This window comes from Budorcas taxicolor, chromosome 22, assembly GCF_023091745.1.
Source record: "Budorcas taxicolor isolate Tak-1 chromosome 22, Takin1.1, whole genome shotgun sequence".
Classification (NCBI taxonomy): Eukaryota; Metazoa; Chordata; class Mammalia; order Artiodactyla; family Bovidae; genus Budorcas; species Budorcas taxicolor.
Window position 1 is genome coordinate 35,654,065 of NC_068931.1, and position 21,049 is coordinate 35,675,113.

Here is a 21,049-nt window from a genome sequence, read left to right on the forward strand (position 1 = left end):
TATTGAAAAACAAAAAGGAGGGTTGATGCTTAATACAATGGAAAACATTTTATTGAATGAGAGAAGGAATTAGAACATACCTTTCTAGGAAGGATCTCCAGAATTTTTAAGAAGTCTCATTCTTCTTAATACTTATCCAGTTTTTGTATATCTTTGATTTTGCCTTGTGTTTTGATCACCTTATTCCATGGAGCAGTGTTTTACAAGGAATGTTTAGTAGGGGTTGTTTTGTTTGTTTTAGTGGTCTTCTAGCCTCTTGTCATAGTTTCATTTGGTGGGAACCTCATAAATTTATTGAAATGTGGAGGATACGGGGAAATGTAAGTCATGAACTCTTTTCTTGAAAATCCTAATCTCATACATATACACAAAAATAAAGCAAAACACAGATTGAGAAAATATGTAGTAAGTTTCAAATGACTGGAATAGGTAATGTATACTTTTGGATATTGAAAGGAAGAACTCTTGAGTTGATAGAGTATGTTGGATGCTGGATGGATAGGATTTGGGTAGAAGGTACTCAAAGAGGGAGTGGAAGATAACATGAATTGAGGGTGGAAGCATGACTGGCTGGCACACATTTAGGGGAAGAGAAAGCTAGAAGGATAGATTGGGGTTAGAGCATGGAGGATTTGATTGCTAGGCTAAGGCGTTTAGATGTTTTTCAGAATGTTGTGGCTATTAAGTGTTTGTAAATAAGATTATGCCAGGATAAATGAAGAAGGTGAATGTGGTAGCCGTGTGCAGGATGGGTTGTGTGGAGAGAGACTAGAAATGGGGTGAGATTGGACATTTTACAAAATTATTGTGATAGCCCAGAAATGATTGAAGCTCCAAGTTGGGTCATTTGGAGGGGGAAGGAGAATTGATGGAATTTGACTGGCAGAGTTGGGGAGAAGGGACAGCTTAAAAATTAGATGACTGTAAGCCTGGGATTTCTTTGGAAGGAATGATGCTAAAGCTGAAACTCCAGTACTTTGGCCACCTCATGCGAAGAGTTGACTCATTGGAAAAGACTCTGATGCTGGGAGGGATTGGGGGCAGGAGGAGAAGGGGACGACAGAGGATGAGATGGCTGGATGGCATCACTGACTTGATGGATGTGAGTCTGAGTGAACTCCGGGAGTTGGTGATGGACAGGGAGGCCTGGCGTGCTGCGATTCATGGGGTTGCAAAGAGTCGGACACGACTGAGCGACTGAACTGAACTGAACTGAAGCCTGGGTTATAGGGAGACTGATGAAAACATGGGTGAAACAAGTCAGGTTTGGAAATCACTCAGGAAGAATTGGCAACAGATGAGTTTTAGGTTTGTTGTGTTTGAGGGGATAGTGGGACGACCATAAAGACACGATCTGTAGACTATTGGAGATGTGAAACTGAGCTCATAGTTAAAGATAATGTTTGGAAATCATCTGATAGAGGTGCAAGTTGAAACTGATGTAATGATGAAAGGGTGAAAGAACAAAGAGGAAAAGTGGGCAGGCAGGCAGGGCCTCTCAGAGTTAGGACTCCCAAGTATCTTAGAGCCCACCATCTTAAAGAACCATATAGTCAACAGACTTATTCCCCCACCTTCTTCTTTCTGTTTAGTTCCATAATTAATTATTGTTAGCTGTTAAAATTTTATTATATTAATCTGAATTTGGTAAAGATTGAATTTTTCTTTGGAGGCAAAATCCTTTCTCCAGATTCGTAGCATCTAGCATGAATTTTCTATTTTATGTTTCTTATCAAGCATTCATTCTTTCATTCATTCAACCATTTAGAATGACCTACCAGGTGGCCTCATCTTTTTCAGTGAGTCTGTTTTCACTCTTTCCTGTTCGGACTTTGGACATCTGATGTATTGTAGGAACAATACCCTTTTAAAATCGATTGACTTTATCTATTTTTTGGCTTCTGTTGCTTTATTTAGCTGGTACTTATTGAGTAGCATGTATTGTGTTTGTATTATGTATACATATTATGTATTATGTGCCATGTGAAACACTGAAGTTCTGATATATATTTTATAATCTCAGGAAAAAAAAGTCAAATTATGTTTCCTTGACTAGATTCCTTCAGAAATGAAAGTTCCCACACCTTTTGCTTTCAAAAGAATTTGCTGGCAAAGGGTCTTTTAAACCATCTCACCCACCATGAAAACAGCTTTTTTTGTTGAGTGTTAGTGGTTATACGATAATGTAACTGGGAGAAGCGCTGATGAATGATTTCTTCAACCTTATCTTGAACACATAGTTTAAGAACTAGATAAGCACATTTTTCATGTTGCAAATGCTAGTAGAGTCTGCAGATCCTAAGGTAATATGGTACCCATTCCCTTGTTTATCGGAGCATCCAGATTGCTCAGTAATTTGGTTTTCTGTCAGTCAGATTCTTTCCAGTGTCCTCATGGTTCTCTTACTGTCCATGTAATAGTTTATCCAAGAGCTGTTTTCCTTTTCCCAACTTGTTTTTAAACTTTAGAATTATTTTATCTAAGGCTTGTTAGCAGTTTCTCAAGTTGTTGAATACCTCTGAAAACAGTAAGGAATAGAGTTTAATTAATGTTAATTTTTCGAGAGGGGAAAAATGTCAATAATTTGTAAATTAAAAAGGAAAAACAAAGCCTGGTGAGTGGGAAGGTTAGGTATATATTTGTCTTGAAGTTTGACATACATTTCTTGAAAATATAGCTATCTGACTGTAGCTTTTTTTTTTTTAAAGTTTTTGACCTTTTCCCTCCTAGTTTTGTTTAGTCAGTGGAGGTGTAGCAATGAGTTGGTGGCATGAAGGGAAGGGAACCAATAGTAGCTGAACAGTGCATACATGCTAAGTTCCAAGACTGCTGTTCGCTTTGTAAGTGTTACTACCATCTTTCATTAGTCAGTTTTTCAGAATGTAGAAGGCAGATGTTTCAAGTTTTTGTTTTTGAGTTTTTCCTCTTTGAAGGCTCTCTTTCTCGGTTTTCTTGACCTACTGATTTCCTATCTTTTCGTTGCTGACTTCTTTTTCTCTCATCCTCAATCTTGGGTGCCATAATACTTATCTTTCTCTTCTCTTCACTTGAAGAATTCACCCATTCTTACATCTTTGACTGGTATCATCTCCTTACTCATGATATCCTGGTCTTCATTTTTCAGTCTTTTTGCTGTTTTTGAATCCTAAGTACCTGACTGCGTCTCTACGTGAATGTCATATTATTACTCAAATTACTAATATTCCAAAAATAAGCTTTGTCCCATGTAACTTACTGCTAACACTGCTAGTATGACTGTCACTCAATTGGGACTTTTGTTGTGTACTTTAACTTTGACGATCCTAGGTCACATTGTTGTGTTATTTCAAAAGAGTGTGGCTAGCATTCCAGATTCTAGATTATTGCTGTATAATCCCTTTATGTGCCCTGCCAGTTGAATTGATCACATTTGGGTTTGTATTACTGTTGGTGGAATGAAAAGACTTGGAGGTCATTGAGTCTTTGGGCCTTAAAGCTATATGGTTGCCATTGTTCATAATTTATGAGTTAATGAGTTTTACCAGTATCTGTTGCACAGCCAATTAGTTTCGGTCAGAATGTTTTGATAGTATGTTGCAAGGTTTAAAAAAAATTACTTCTTTCATTCAGCAAATCTTTGTGTAGGTTCTAAACCTGGATTCAGATGTAGGCCCTGCCACAGTACTTATCAGGTGATTGTTGGTATTATTTTAACCTCTCAGAGCTTATTTCATCTTCAGGAAAGAGGGGAGATACTAGTACTAGATTTTCAGAAGGATTAAATAATATAGGCAAACCGATTATCACAACATGTGGCATTTAGTTAGCATTTGTTCAGTTCAGTCGCTCAGTTGTGTCCGACTCTTTGCGACCCCATGAATCGCAGCACGCCAGGCCTCCCTGTCCATCACCAACTCCCAGAGTTCACTCAAACTCATGTCCATCGAGTTGGTGACGCCATCCAGCCATCTCATCCTCTGTCGTCCTCTTCTCCTCCTGCCCCCAATCCCTCTCAGCATCAGGGTCTTTTTCAATGAGTCAGCTCTTCCCATCAGGTGGCCAAAGTATTGGAGTTTCAGCTTTAGCATCATTCCCTCCAAAGAACACCCAGGACTGATCTCCTTTAGAATGGACTGGTTGGATCTCCTTGCAGTCCAAGGGACTCTTCAAGAGTCTTCTCCAACACCACACTTCAAAAGCATCAATTCTTTGGTGCTCAGCTTTCTTCACAGTCCAACTCTCACATCCATACATGACCACAGGAAAAACCATAGCCTTGATTAGATGGACCTTTGTTGGCAAAGTAATGTCTCTGCTTTCGAATATGCTATCTAGGTTGATCATAACTTTCCTTCCAAGGAGTAAGTGTCGTTTAATTTCATGGCTGCAGCCACCATCTGCAGTGATTTTGGAGCCCCCCAAAATAAAGTCTACCACTGTTTCCACTGTTTCCCCATTTATTTGCCATGAAGTGATGGGACCAGATGCCATGATCTTCGTTTTCTGAATGTTGAGCTTTAAACCAACTTTTTCACTCTCCTCTTTCACTTTCATCAAGAGGCTTTTTAGTTCTACTTCACTTTCTGCCATAAGAGTGGTGTCATCTGCATATCTGAGGTGATTGATATTTCTCCCGGCAATCTTGATTCCAGCTTGTGCTTCTTCCAGCCCAGCGTTTCTCATGATGTACTCCGAATATAAGTTAAATAAGCAGGGTGACAATATACAGCCTTGACATACTCCTTTTCCTATTTGGAACCAGTCTGTTGTTCCATGTCTAGTTCTAACTGTTGCTTCCTGACCTGCATATAGGTTTCTCAAGAGGCAGGTCAGGTGGTCTGGTATTCCCATCTCTTTCAGAATTTTCCATAGTTTGCTGCTGCTGCTAAGTCGCTTCAGTCGTGTCTGACTCTGTGCGGCCCCATAGACAGCAGCCCACCAGGCTTCCCTGTCCCTGGGATTCTCCAAGCAAGAACACTGGAGTGGGTTGCCATTTCCTTCTCCAGTGCATGAAAGTGAAAAGTGAAAGTGAAGTCGCTCAGTCGTGTCAGATTCTTCGCAACCCCATGGACTGCAGCCTACCAGGCTCCTCCATCCAGGGGATTTTCCAGGCAAGAGTACTGGAGTGGGGTGCCATCGCCTTCTCCGTTTAGCATTTGTTAATTGGTAACTATTATTTTTGTCATATGTACATTATTCCTGTTACATGCTAGTTACTGTGCTTAGGCTGGAAGTTGATATTTATTGTGTTCTCTAAGGGCAGAGTAATTTATCTGGCACTTCAAACCATTCTCATAAATTCATAATCCAGCTCTACTTTATATGAAGTTTCCAAGCCAGTTGTTACTGAAAATGGAGACATTTAGATGAGATTCAGTACAGATGAGGAGGGGCTTTTGAAGACAGTTTATTCATTTAGTCATGATTTATAACATCCCTATTTTGTACCAAGGGTTTAGATTGATAAAAAAAGACAGTTGGCAGCTGGTTTGTAGAGATGTAGTGTTCTTACTCTCTTTCTGCATACCTTACACTTTCGCTATTCTGTTAAACAGGCTTTGCGCTACAAGAACCCTGTGGGTGTATAGAGAGGTGGCTCAGAGTAACAGCTGAGACATGAATTGAGCCATTCAGTAGTTTTTTGAGTCAGAAATATTTTTAATCCAGAAGAAGGAACCACATATAATTTATAATGAACAAAAGAGTGAATATCCAGTTTTCGATTAGATTTTGTATAACTCTACAGTTTATTTCACAATTACAAGTTTTGATGTTGTTGTTTATGTAGTAAAAACTGGAGATTCTTTATGACATCTGACAGAAAGGCCTACATATCAGAGAAGACTACATACAGAGTTCTGTTGCTGAAGATGGTCTGGTAGCTCCCCTTTCCCATTACTATCCCTACTAAGAGAGACATCCATTTAGTATAGTCCAGAACATAGCTGATGAATACCCCACACATGTGTGTACAAGAAGGTGAATAGATACTACTATTTCACAATGGAAACATTTTTCAGAAATAATCCTGTTAGCATGGTATAGTGAGAAGCACACTGGACTGGAAATTCAGAGCATTGGCCTATCCTTGTTTTGCTGTTAACTCGCTGTATAACTAAGTAAATCTTTTTTTCTTAACAGGGTTTCAATTTCCCCAGTGAAGAGTTGGGCTGTGTGTCCATTGCATCTCTTAAAATTTTATGTGTTTATTATAATTCCTTAAAAACTTAAAAAGTTGTGTTATTGATTTATTATTAAAAAGGAAAAATTTAAAGTTAAGTGATATGGGGGTAGAAATATAAGAATAGGGACCATCTTTGGTAAGTGCTATTTTTGCAGCTAGTTCTACATAGCCTCAGAAGATCACCCTAAAATAATTTTTGCTATATTTGGCAGTTATTTTTTGCATTTGTGACTTGTGTCATTATTTTAGGGGATTGTGCTGTTTGAACAGAGAAAGCAGTAATTGTGCTTTTTGAAACAGAGAACGCAATAATTGAGTTACTCATTTATTTCCATTAAAATATGTACATGTGCTAGTTTACTTCTCTTATCTCTTTATGCCCACCCCATCCCCCATTTGGGATTGTGAAATATAAGAGTACACATTTTCATTATAGTTTCTAAACAATTCTAAACAATTAGTAGTAGGTTGGGTGTTTAAATTAATGTCCAAAGTTTGATGTCTTAGATGAGAGGTTTGTCTTGTACTTGTATTTTAAAGTGTAGGCTAAGCCGTGTCCCCCTCTTTTTCCTATGCTTATTTATTATTTAATTTTAGTTTATTGTTATTCCCAGACTCTTATTTATAGTCTTTATACCATACTTCCCATACTAACTTTTGGCAAGAAATTGAAACTTTATCTCAGGTTGTTTCCTGGAAATAATTTTGGAATAGTGAACTGCAGTTAACTCTTCTTTTTTCTCTTTGCTGTTATTCATTCATTAATGAGTAATAAATTCATTTATTCAGCAAATGTTTATTTGATGTGTACTGTGTGTGAGGTGTTTTGTTAGGCACTGGGGACACCATGGTGAGTAAAAACAGAGGGCCCTGCCTTCATAGAACTTACAGTCCCAGGAAAAGGATAAGTTATGAGCAGATATCAGTAGGGTAAGCCTTGAAGGGGAGGTTTAAGAGATACGATCATGCCTTTTCTTTAGGGTGGGGTACGCTTAAAGATTTGTGGTGAAGTAGTCTGAATATATAATTTTCAGATATGAGCCTGTAGATTTTGTACCAGATTCCCTTGAGGACTTGTTAAAAATGGAACCTGGGCCTGTGCCCAGACAAACAAAATAAGAATTCTTTGTTTGGGGTGAGTCCTAGGATTCTGCATGGGACATAGACTCTTAGACAGTCTCTAGTTTGGAAACTATGGTTGTAGGGAAGGAACATGAATTTTTTTTGCTTGGTAATTTTATAAATGAAAATTTTCAAACATTCACAGAAGTGGGGAAAATAGTATAGTGAACCCCACTACTCAGATACTGCAATTCTCAAAATTTTGTCACACTTGCTTCATCAAACACCTTTTTTTCTTGGCAAAATATTGTAAAGCAAATTCCAGACATTGTCATTTCACCCTTACATACTTCAGTAAACATCTCTTACAATTTTTTTTCGTATATTAACTCAGAGGCCATTATCGAGTCTTAACAAAATGAAAAGCATCTTGGTTCCATTAATTCCCAGTTTATATTCAGATTTCTCTGGTTGTCTAAAACGATGTCTATTTTGCAGTTATTTTGTTAGAATCTAGATCTGGACAGATTCTATGTGTTACATTTGTTCCTAGGTCTTTTATTAACAAATCTCTTTTTAATATAGAGCATTCCCCCCTCCACCACCATCCCCTCTATCTACCACCCACATTGTCTTGTTGAAAGAACTAAGTCATTGGTACCATGCAGTATTTCACATTCTGGATTTGTTTGTTTGTTTTCTTGTCATGTCATTTAACTTGCTCCTATATGTCCATATTTCCCGTGAGTTGATAGTTAGATCTAAAAGCTTGATTTAATTATTCCACCTTTTAGTCAGTAGTGTTTCACGATTGTGTTCTCTTTTGCATACATCAAGAGGCACACGGTATCTGGCTGACCCACCCTTTAGAATGCTAAGGTTGATCAGTGTGTTCAGGTGGAGACAGCCTGTAATAACTTGCCTTGTAAAATCCTTTAGTGTCCTTTCAGCTAATGGTTCCATCCATTTATAATTTTTAGTTGAAGCAGTTATTCATTAGGGAAAGCAAAATAATGGTTTTCTAATTATATCATTCCTTTCACATTTATTAACTAATTCTTCTGTTAAGAGAACATAAGCATTTAAGAACTTTTACTCATCATCTGTAGGGCTGTTTGCTTATCATGATACAGAGTTCATAAAGTACAGGACGAATGCTTCAGCCTTTTTCTTTCTTTCTTTCTTTTTAAATTTTTATTGGAGTATCAGTTCAGTTTAGTCACTCAGTCATGTCCGACTCTTGGCGACCCCATGAATCGCAGCACGCCAGGCCTCCCTGTCCATCACCAACTCCCAGAGTTCACTCACATCCATCAAGTCAGTGATGCCATCCAGCCATCTCATCCTCTGTCGTCCCCTTCTCCTCCTGCCCCCAATCCCTCCCAGCGTCAAAGTCTTTTCCAATGAGTCAACTCTTCGCATGAGGTGGCCAAAGTACTGGAGTTTCAGCTTTAGCATCATTCCTTCCAAAGAAATCCCAGGGCTGATCTCCTTCAGAATGGACTGGTTGGATCTCCTTACAGTCCAAGGGACTCTCAAGAGTCTTCTCCAACACCACAGTTCAAAAACATCAATTCTTCGGTGCTCTGCCTTCTTCCCAGTCCAACTCTCACATCCATACATGACCACAGGAAAAACCATAGCCTTGACTAGACGGACCTTAGTTGGCAAAGTAATGTTTCTGCCTTTGAATATACTATCTAGGTTGGTCATAACTTTCCTTCTGAGGAGTAAGCGTCTTTTAATTTCATGGCTGCAGTCACCATCTGCAGTGATTTTGGAGCCCCAAAAAATAAAGTCTGACACTGTTTCCACTGTTTCCCCATCTATTTGCCATGAAGTGATGGGACCAGATGTCATGATCTTCGTTTTCTGAATTGATTTATAATGTTGTGTTAGTTCCAGGTGTACAGCAAAGTATGAATCAGATACACATATATCAACTTCTTTTTTTTAAAGATTCTTATAGTCTTTCTCTTTATTTGCCACTTTTCAGAGTAAATATTTTAGAGGTTTAGTGTGCTAGACATGGCACAAATCGGGTATTTAAGGGAAATTAAAGAAAGGGGCTATTTACAAACATACAGACAATATTTAAGGAAATCAGTAGGAATAGTGGAGTACCCTGGGACAAGAAACACTGGAGAGAGATCTACTACTACCTCTAGGCCTGAAGGGACAAAGGAAGAGAGCAGGTGGGAAGGGTAGCCTTATGGAGGGGGCTTTTTGGCTAGGGTGTGGTTTTAAGTAGAGAAAGAACCAGGGAAATATATCCCCTACCACTCTATAGTCTCCTGTTGTGGGCTCCCTTTACTTGAAAAGCTGGTATACAAAAGAACCCATTGCTCCAGGCAATAAAAAGGCAAAGTGTGCTAGTCGCTCAGTCGTGTCCAACTCTTTGGGACCCCATGGACTGTAGCCCACCAGGCTCCTCTGTCCATGGGATTCTTTAGGCAAGAATACTGGAGTGGATTGTCATTCCCTTCTCCAGGGGATCTTCCTGACCCAGGAATTGAACTCAGGTCTCCTGCACTGCAGGCAGATTCTTTACCATCTGAGCACCAGGGAAGCCCCTGTCTATAAAGGTCAGCAAATAAGATAGACCCAACGCTTATTTATCTCTCTGTCTCTTTTTTTTTGCGTTATTGTGTAAACCGTTAAAAATGTATATATATACACGATGTTTTTCAGTCAGTTTTTGTCATCTTTGCTGTGCTGTTTGTTTTGTCTTTGACTAGTGGAAGCCTCTTTATGTTGACTCCCGTGTTGTTTGTCTGTGATCTTAATAATCTTTGAGGAACTTCCTTGTTTATTGGTGTAATTAGATGCTCATCTTGTACCTTCCTTGCCCCAGACTTGGAAGTCAGCTGTTAATGGGGAATAATATTCTGACACTCCATCCTGGACGCTAGGAGTACTCATTGCTGAATAGTTGGTGGGTGATAGTGGGGTGGGGTCTGAAATCCTGAGTTGAACTCTAGTTGACACTGTAAATTGAAAAGCTGTATGGCCTTTGACAACTGATATTTACTCTCTGACCCTTGTTTTTCATTAGGAGTATAATACAAAATTCCTACTAATTGAAACCATCTCCAAATTGTTGTTAGATACAAGTTGCTTTAAATTCTCAACCTTGTTAAGAAATTGTTTTAGATTTGTCTTCTATCCTTTCTGTTAAGTTTTAAAATTGTAATAGTTCCTTAACAGTAGGGCAAGAAAATGTTTCTCTGATTTTTGTCATCCACGCTAAAAGTATTTACTTGTCTCACCTTAATTGTATTTCCTCTGCTTATTTCTGGTAATGCCTAGTCATGGAGGCAGTGTTGTCTAGTGGTTGAGAGCATGTGCTTTGGAGTCAGATTGTGTGATTTTTAATCCCAACCAGATCAACCACTTAGTAGCCTTGTGAGTTTCAGCAGAAGTCTTAACTTCCTTAAAACTCAAATCCATACATCATCTTCAAATAAGATTAATCATAGACTCTTACAGGGCTGTTAAAAATATTAAATGTGATAATGCTAGTGCATGTAACATGTTTTGCTTAGTTCCCAGCATTTAGTAAGTGTTGACTATTATTATCATTATTGTTGTCATTATGTCTTCATAATTTGTCTGGGGAAAAAGGGACTTTGATGTTGATTGACCAAGTGCATTATTATCTGCTGCCCCACTCCACAGACCAAATTTTTACTTAGTTGAGTGATCTTGGACAAGTTATCTCACTTCTTTGAACTTGAATATATTTAATCTGCAAAATGAGAATCATGATAATATTTCTTCATAGGTTTAATCGTGAGGATTAAGTGAAATAATTTTTTTGCAAGTTCCCTAAGTCCATCCAGGGGTTGGTAATAGTTACTCCTTTCTTTGCTATACTTCTATGTTACAAATTGGATGAAGGTTCCACTGTTAGAAACTAGTACTTGGAAACTTGGGAGAAGAGTAGGAGATTCTTTATTTCAAATGTTTCTCAAATCTGCTCTTTGCTTTCTGTTACTTCTGCCCTACTTAAATCCAAATTTTCAACCAGTATTCTTGGGTTTAGTGGGATCATCTCGAAATTTGCTAGTATAGTCCATACCTGTGCCTTTCTTTTTCTTAACTTTAGTGCTTTTGGTCATATGGTCTTGGCTTATGTCTGTACTTAGTCTTAATTCCTACAGTTCTCCAAAACAGACTGTATGTTCCAGGTGGATTTTGTCTCCGTCTCCAGCATGTGCCTGCTCTTTCCTCCTAGGCCTTCTCTTTCTCTCCTTTTGAGTTCTTCTCAATGTCGTCTTGAGTTCTTCTCAATGTGGTCTTTGCCAGTTTTCTCATCTTTGTAGTCTAACATAAGTCACAACTGTGTTACATTGCTATTTTCTCTTTTGAATTTCTATAAATACTTGTAATCTGTCTCAGGTAGTTTAGAACTTGATCAAACTATCTTGTGTGAGTCTGTCTTAAGGTCTTAAGTGTTCGGTTCAATTAATATTTGTTGTAAATAGTTATTCAGCGCTCCCCCCCCCCCACTTCTTTCTCAGTGAGTTGGTTAGGACTCTGTCAGTTACACACAATAGCTCTCAACTGCAGTTTTCCTAGGCAAAAAAAAAAAATTTTTTTTCTAGAGTCAGGGAACCTGGTCTCATTTAAAGTAAAGGTTCAGTTGAACTTCGGTAAGAATTGAAGCTTGGACCTCAAATGCAGGCAAGCGTTTATTCTCTTCTTGCTTTGTGTTGTCATTCTCTCATTTATTAACACAGTAAACTAGTGTTAGACACTTGTGGAGGATATGTTTGCCCAGAGCACTGGCTATATTTTTAACAACTTCAATTACTGACTGTAAATCTTGGGGTCTCAAACCCAGCGCTATGGAGCAAAAGATGCATCGATTCAGCTTGGGTCAGGTGCTCACCCCCGTGATAAGGATCACATGAGGACTGTGTGATTGGGGAGGCAGTTCCCAGGAAAAGAACAGTGGGGGAAGGCAGTCTCTAACATCGTCTTCTCCCTTTTTCTTTTTTTGTTTGATCTTGGATCGATTGAACCCTCTTCAACAGCCATTTCCTCAGTCTGTGAAATAGAGTTAAACGATAATTTATTTCAGAGGGTGGTTGTAAACTTTAAATGTGATCATCTTTAAAGCAGGGGTTTGAAACCTCATGAACAGTTGTGAGAATAAATGGCTGCCTCTTGGTCCCTTTTGCCCTCGTGTCTTGTGCTCCTCTGGCCTGGCCCCATAGCCTTTTGCCTGTAGGAGTTAATCCTTGCCATTGTAGGTTGTTAGCTGTCTTTTGGCATTACTCGACTCAACCCACTCCCCTATAGCTTTTCTCATCTTTTTGAGTAGAAGAGCATGCAGAAGTTATATAAATATTTAATATAATTAAATGAATTGTAATTACAATCTAAATAAAAACAGTAGGCTTATTTTTGTAATTGTGGCATTCAGGCTCTGTCCCTGTGCCTTCCTTACTTATGGTAGGGGCCAAGTAGCCATTTAATGTAGTGATTGAAGGCTAAAAGGGCCTATGGAGAGTCCACTCCTTTTACTAGGAATCTTTATTGTAACAGATTGAAAACTCAACCCCAATTAACTTAAACAACAACGAATGTTTCTTGCCTCTGAATAGATGATAGATTCTAGCTTCAGAAATGTCTCTTTTCCGGGCCCAGGCAATGTGACTGGGAGCTAGTTTTCTAAATCAGCTATTTTAGAATTGTCTCCTTTCTCGGATACATAACTCTTTGTGGTTGTAAGGTGCCTGCCACTAGGCTCCACGACTCCTTGTTTGGGTCCAGTGGGAAGAAAAAGTCTTTTCTTCTAACCGATCTCTGGACTGGATCCTGTGCCTGTGTCTTAATCAGTCACAGTGGTCTGAAGAGTGGTGTGATGATAAGTGTAGGTTTCCACCCTGTGCTGTAGTCTCAGAACTGGGAGAGAGTCAGCTTATCCCAAGGTTAAGTGTTCGAGTTGCATGAAGGCGGGATGAAAATTTCAGTTTCCAAGATAAAGGGAGATGATGACCTGCTGGGCAGTCCCAAAGAGCAGTAGCTCCTCATCAAGAGAAACCCAAGTTATGATAATTTATTCTCTCTTATCAGTTTTGGAAATGCTCTTTTTAAAAAACTAAATTGTTATCTGATGTTAGAGTTAGAATAAGTATTGTCAGCTAGTTGCCAAAGACCGCCAGCTTAAGACCATAGCTGGGATAGCATTTTGTCCTTTAACAAAAGGATACCTGAATGCTGCTTTGCTTTAATGATATGTCTTTGGATAACTTAGTGAAAGAGTTCCAAATGCCTATTCATGGATCAACCACGTCAAAGCCAAATATGGATTCTGACAGTCCTCACCACGGCCTTACCATATGAGAATTGGAGTTGGAAGATGTAGTACACTTGAGGGTCTGGGTGACAGCATAGCCAGGTTGGGAGGACTGACTCAGTTGCCCAGGAGCTAGACATCAAGCCTCCTGCATATGCTTGACTTGGTCTCTCAAAAGAGATTAGAAGTTTACTGTTCCTATGAGATTAATATTTTTTCCTGAAGGAAAACGTTTAAGTTGCTTAAGTAACTCTTGACCTTCTGAGCTATTATATATTGAGATACTGATGCTCAGCATGTAAACTCCATGAGAGCAGGTACCCGATTGTCCAACTCACTGATGGGCCACTAGTTCTGAGAGCAGTGCCTGGCATGTTTTTAAGTTTTCAATAAACATTTGTTTGTTGTTGAATTACTGGAAAATATTTTTTGTTTCTGTGATGAAATCCAGGAATGGCTGACTTGAGGTTAAGAGATAGGTATAATTGGTAATTGATTTAAATCTAAGCTGTATCTATTTTAAGGGGGTAATATATTTTAAAACTATAAGTGGTATGTGTAAAGGAATAGGTGGGGTCCCCCACACCCCAATATCTTTTACTTTTAGATGAGAGACCAAAAGCCAGTGATACTCATGTTTATAACTTTGCACTTACTTTATTATTTTATTTAATCTTTACAACAGTTCCATGGGCTGGCTGATGCAGATATTAATCTTTATAAATTAAATTAAACCTCAGAAAAGGTAAATGAATTTCCCAGCATACAGCATATCACCAGTAAGTGGCAGGCTTTCTGATCCTGACTCTGTAGCATAGTGGAAAGAGCATCAAAGTTGGAGATAACACAGCACCAAGAGAAATGCTTCCACAGCACTTAGGAGAGTGCTTTGAACACAGAAGGTACAAAGTGAAAAACATCTAAATTGAAAGGTATGGGGGTTGGTAGACAACGGAGTAGGGAGGTGAGATATGTAGTAGTAGGAAAAAGATCTTGCCAAGTGTTTATTGACAGTGTTGGAGGGGAAGGTAAGTTCTGTAGTATTTTACCTCAGAAGCAGTCGTCTAGGACTTGATTGGATAAGGGATGGAAGTCAGTTCTTTGATCAAAATGCAATGTATTTATTGCAAGGTTTAGATAACTTTCTGCTAAAACATATCTTTGTTGGATTTGACATGACTGGAAAGTTTTAGTAGGCAATCCAAGCTGTGAAGCATGGCGATCTGAAGTAGAAGAAAATGATTATGATGGTGAAGATTAATGGCACCATCATGCACGATACTTTGACAGTAGACAGGAGTAACATTTTACTAAATTGGCATGAAATAAGTGTCAGACTTTATTTTTGGGGCTCCAAAATCACTGCAGATGGTGACTGCAGCCATGAAATTAAAAGACGCTTACTCCTTGAAAGAAAAGTTATGACCAACCTAGATAGCATATTCAAAAGCAGAGACGTTACTTTGGCAACTAAGGTCCGTCTAGTCAAGGCTATGGTTTTTCCTGTGGTCATGTATGGATGTGAGAGTTGGACTGTGAAGAAGGCTGAGCGCTGAAAAATTGATGCTTTTGAACTGTGGTGTTGGAGAAGACTCTTGAGAGTCCCTTGGACTACCAGGAGATCCAACCAATCCATTCTGAAAGAGATCAGCCCTGGGATAATCTTTGGAAGGAATGATGCTAAAGCTGAAACTCCAGTACTTTGGCCACCTCATGCGAAGAGTTGACTCATTGGAAAAGATTTTGATGCTGGGAGGGATTGGGGTCAGGAGGAGAAGGGGACGACAGGATGAGATGGCTGGATGGCATCACTGACTTAGATGGACGTGAGTCTGAGTGAACTCCGGAAGTTGGTGATGGACAGGGAGGCCTGGCGTGCTGCGATTCATGGGGTCGCAAAGATCCGGATACGACTGAGCGACAGAACTGAACTGAAGATAATAGGATGACTTTGGGAAAATGTTAAAAAAAATTAATATCTGTGTATTTGGTGAAGGGATCACTGTCCTGTAACAGAACTGAACGTTTATCAGGGGCTGGGGTAGAGGATTGACTGCAGAGAGGTATGAGGGATACAGGGCGATGGAAGTGTTCTGTGTCTTGATTGAAGTTGTGGTGGTGGTTATGCAGCTGTTAGTTTGTCAGAATTCACTGAACTCAAACCTAAAGAGGATGGATGAATCTTGCTTTACGTAAATTATTCTTCAATAAACTTGACTTTTTAAAAGAGAAAAAATGCTCATTTGGTGAAAGGATTAGTAGCCCTGTGACAGAACTAGCATTTGTTTGCTACTGTCAGTCAGTAAGGTGGTCTTGGACTATGAAGGATGTATCTGTGCATGGCTTCAGTTATGTGTATGTATGTGCCACTTGGGAAGGACCTGTGCTGACTAAACTTTGAAGTATGATTGAAAAACCACTGGTACTATTTGTGGCCAGTGATAAAATTAGGGCTTTTAGGTGAAAATTAGGATTTTGGAAAACCTGTATTTGCTACCGTGAGCGTGACAACTTTCCACTACCTAAAAACTTTTGTCATGTAGTTAGTTGGTGGTGACATTAATAAATGTGATTTTTCAATATACTGTGATGAAATGTATCAACATTTGGAAGAGCTCATAATGTAGTGGGCCAATATTTTCTAAATTACCAATTGTAAAATCATCTATTAGTACAAGATCTAAAGAGTACGAGAAGTTCATTGCTGCAGTTTCAGATTCCATCTTGTAACTGACTCTTTTTTTTTTTTTTTTTGGTCATACTGTGTAGCTTGTGGGATCCTAGTTCCCTGGCCAGGGATCAAACCCAGGTCCTGGCAGTGAAAATGCAGAGTCCTAACCACTGGACCACCAGGGAAGTCCCTAATGCATTTGTTTTTAAATATCCTTTCTGATGATCTTTTAGTCAGTGTGCTAAAACTATTCATATTTAATGTAGTATTAATTTGTTTGGTTTCTTTCCCATTTTCTTACATATTTTGTACATTTTCCCTTTGTTTTTGTTTCATTTGCCTCTTTCTTGCCTTCTTTTGGATTATTTATACTTTTTTTAGTATCCATTTTAGTTTATTGTGTTTTTGATTATATATTTTTTGTGTGCGGTTTTTCTTAGTGGCTGCTTGGTATTCTAGGGATTTCAATATACATGCCTAACTTTTCACAATATGCTACCACTTCTTAAGGAATGTAGAAACCTTACTGCTGTAAATGCCCCTTCACCCTCCCTTATGTTGTAGTCATCTTATCTATGTCAGCTGTGTGCTTAGTTGCTCAGTCGTGTCCAACTCTTTGCAACCCCATGGACTATAGCCCGCAAGGCTCCTCTGTCCATGCAATTTCCCAGGCAAAAATGCTGGAGTGGGTTGCCGTTTCCTTCCCCAGGTTTCAGCTATACCCACTGTAAATCCCATAAGAAAATGTTATAATTTTTGTCTTCATTGGTCAGATGTATTTTAAATAACTCAATAGGAGAAGAATAGATACTTACATTGGTTGCTCTTCTTTTTTGCCTCACGTTCCAAGTTTCCTTCCACTGTCATTTTCCTTCTGTCTCAAGAACTTCTTTTTTTTTTTTAAGTTCTTTTACAGCAGGTCAGTTTGCTATGATTTTTCATAGTTTTCCTTCCTGTCAGGCTTTTAAAAATTGTATTTTTATACCTGAAGGATGTTTTCAGTGGCTATAGAATGTGGGTTGACAGTTCTTTCCTTTTGATACTTTAAAAATGGTGTTCTACTTCTTTCAGAGGTTTCACATAGTTTCTGGTGAGACATTTGCAGTTGTCCAATTTGCTCTTCCCCTGTAATTAATGTCATTTTTCTCTGGTTGTCCTCCAGGTATTTTCTTTGTTTTTGGTTTTCAGCAGTTTGATTATGATGTAGGCTCCTTTGGGATTATCCTGTTGGGTTTCACCGAGCTGCTGGAATCAGTAGTAAACATGGGAAGTTTTCAGCCTTTGTTTCTTCAAATATTTTTACCACACCAAACTCTTTCTCCTTTCCTTTTGGGACTCTTTAAGAGCACACATGTTCCCTTCTGCTGTTTTCCCACAGGTCCCTGGGGCTCTGTTCATTTAAAACCTTTTATTTTTTTCCCCTGTGTTGACTAGATAATCTCTACTGATCTATCTTCACGCACAGGCGTACCTCGTTTTATTGGGCTTGATTTTATTGCACTTCACAGATACCACATTTTTTACAGATCTGTGGCAATGCTGTGTTCTGCAAGTCTAGTGGTGTCATTTTTCCAATGGCATTTGCTCACTTTGTGTCTTTATGTCACATTTTGGTAGTTCTTGCAATATTTCAAACTTTATTTGTTATGGGGATCTGTGATTAGTAATTCTTGATGTTAGTACCATGACTATTGAAGTCTCCAGTGGTATTTTTTTTTTTTATCAATAAGGTATTTTAAAATTAAGGTGTGTGGATTGTTTTTCAGACATAATGTTATGGCACCCTTAATAAACAACAGTATAGTGTAAATATAAGTTTTATGTGCACTAGGAAGCCAAAAAATTTGTGTGGCTCACTTTATTGCAGTATTTGCTCTATTGTGGTAGTCGGGAATCAAACCCACACTATCTCTAGGGTTTGCCTGCATAGTGAATCTTTTCTCTGTCATCTCCATGCTGCTGTTGAGGTTACTGAGGGTGTGTTTTTCTTTTTGGTTATTGTATTTTTCCCTTCTCAATTTTCCATTTAGTTCTTTTTCTTATTGCTTGCATTGTCTAACCATTAATTTTAAGTGCTTGCCTTATTTTGGGGAGCGTTTTAATAATAGCTGTTTTAAAAGTCTTTGTTAGACAATTCCAACCTTTGTGTCGTTTTGCTGTTGGTGTCCTGTCATTCATCTTTCTTCTAATTTTACAGGATGTTACAAATTAGTGCAGAGAGGTCTAGTGCTCCCTTCATCCAGTTTTCCTCAGTGCTTATATTATGTGTAACCTTGGTGCATCATCAAAACCAGAAAATTGTAGTTGGTTCAATGTGTGTTTATAGTTCTGGGCCGTTTCTTCATGTTGAGATTCCTGTAGCGACTGCTGCAATCAAGATACAGAACTAATGCATCACGGCAAAGTTTTCCCAGTGTTACTCCCGTATAGATGTATCCCCCCAAACTTCACATCCCTAACCCCTGGAAACCGCTAATTCTCCATCTCCATAATTTTTTCATTTGAAGAATGAAAATCATGCAGTAAAATCATACAGTAAACAGCCTTTGAGATTTTTTTTCTTTTTTTACTCCTCATAATGCCCCTGAGATCCATTCCTGATGTTGGAGGGATCAGTAGTTGACTCCTTTTTAGAGCAGGGTATTATTCCATAGTGGGCTTCCCAGGTGGTTCAGCAACCCACTCCAGTACTCTCGCCTGGGAAACCCCATGGACCGAGGAGCCTAGTGGGCTATAATACATGGGGTTGCAAAGAGTCGGCCATGACTGAGCAATTGAGCATGTTCTTTGTGCCTCCCAAAGGGGCAATATTCCGTAGTATGATGTACTGCAGTCTGTTTAGCCATTTACCTGTTGAAGATAATTTTTGTTGTTTCTATTTTTTGGCTGTTAGAGATGAAGCTGCTGTGAGCATTTGTGTGGAGATTTTTGCATGTACAGTGTTTTCATTTCTCTGGGATGAACGTCCATGAGTGCAAATGCTTGGTCATATGATTTGTTGTTGTTCAGTTACTTAGTCATGTCCATGTTTGTGACCCTGTGGACTGTAGTACACCAGGCTCTTCTGTCCTCCACTATTTCCTGGAGTTTGCTCAAATTCTTGTCCATTGAATTGGTGATGCTGTCTAACCATCTCATCTTCTGCTGCCCCCTTCTCCTTTGGCTTCAATCTTTTCCAGCATCAGGTCTTTTCCAGTGAGTTGACTCTTAGTATCAAGTGGCCAAAGTTATGGAGCTTCAGCTTCTGCATCAGTCTTTCCAGTGAATATTCAGGATTGATTTCCTTTAGGATTGACTGATTTGATCTTGCAGTCCACTGGACTCAAGGGTCTTCTCCAGCACCACAGTTGCTGTTTTGTTGCTAAGTTGTGTCCGACTCTTTGCAACCATGTGGACTGTGGCTTGCCAGGCCCCTCTGTCCATGGGATTTCCCAGGTAAGAATACTGGAGTGGGTAACCATTTCCTTCTTCAGGGGATCTTCCCGACCCAGGGATCTAACCACAACCACAATTAAAAAGCATCAGTTCTTCAGTGCTCAGCCTTCTTTATGGTCCAACTCTCACATCTGTGCACGCACACCTCCTGGAAAAACCATAGCTTTGACTGTATGTACTTTTGTCAGTCATATGATACTGGTTACAAAGCTGTTTTCCAGAGTGACTCTCCCATTTTATATACCACCCTGCAGTGTATGAGAGATTCTGTTTCTCTGCATTCTTGTCAGCATTGAAATTGTAATTGTTTTTCATGTTGGTTGTTGTAAAGAGTATATAGTGGCTAATGATACTTAGTATCTTTTCATGCACCTATTGGTCATCAGTACATCCTCTTTGGTGAAATATCTGTCTGTATCTTTTGCACATTTTCTAATCAGATTATTTTTTATTGTTGAATTTTGAGAGTGATTCAGGTATTCTAGTATGTTTGGTTTGCAAAAAAATTTTCCCCAGTATTTGGCTTATCTTTTTATCCTCTTACCTGAACCTTTTGCAGAGCAAAAGTTAATTTTTACAAAGTTCAATTTATCTAAATTGAAAATATTTAAAAATATTTTTGTGTCATGTTTCAGAAACTTTCACTCAGTTTTGTAGTTCTCAAAAAAATTTAACAGTTGTTTTTCTAAACACTTTTAACGTTTAAACCAGTGATCCAGTATGCGTTAATTTTTCTGTGAGGTAAGAACTTTAGATTGAGATTAACTTTTAAAATATTCAATTTTCCAATACCGTTTATTCAATTCAGTTCCTTCATTGAATTGCTTTTGTATCTTGTCAAAAAATCACTTGGCTATACTTGTGTGGGTCTATTTCTTGCTTCTCTATTCTGCTTCATTCATGTATACAGTTGGCCCTCTTTATCCATAAGTTCCACATCCACAAATTCAGTTTACCACAGATTGAAAACATTAGAGAAATCCAGAAATATTCAAAAAGCAAAACTTGTATTTGCCTGTAGTCAGCAGGTATTTACATGGCGTTTACGATGTATTTACAACTATTTACGTGGCATTTACATTGTATTAAGTATTATAAGTTCTCTAGATGGTTTAATCTAGGATGTGTGGATGATATGTGCAAATGCTGTGCCTTTTTAGTTTGTTTGGTCGCGCTGCACAACTTGCCGGATATTAGTTCCCTGACCAGGGATCGAACCCAGCTCTGGCAATGAAAGCAGTGAGTCCTAACCATTGGGCTGCCAGGGAATTCCACTGTGCTATTTTATTTAAGGGACTTCAGCATCTGTGGATTTAGGTATTCCCTGGGGTCCTAGAACCAATCTCCTGGAGACACCAACAGAGGACCATATGTCAGTCCTTCCATGCATAGTGCACTGTCTTGACTGTTG

The 21,049-nt window shown here is 38.8% G+C and overlaps 1 protein-coding gene and 1 non-coding gene across 2 annotated transcripts in view; one reads left to right on the plus strand and one right to left on the minus strand.

The window, feature by feature from the left end:
- ROCK1 (Rho associated coiled-coil containing protein kinase 1) overlaps positions 1–21,049 on the plus strand; it is a 118,789-nt gene that overhangs the window by 1,362 nt on the left and 96,378 nt on the right. The window lies entirely within an intron of this gene.
- Positions 16,317–16,388, minus strand: TRNAE-UUC (transfer RNA glutamic acid (anticodon UUC)). The gene has a single exon. It is a non-coding gene; the product is annotated as a tRNA-Glu (tRNA).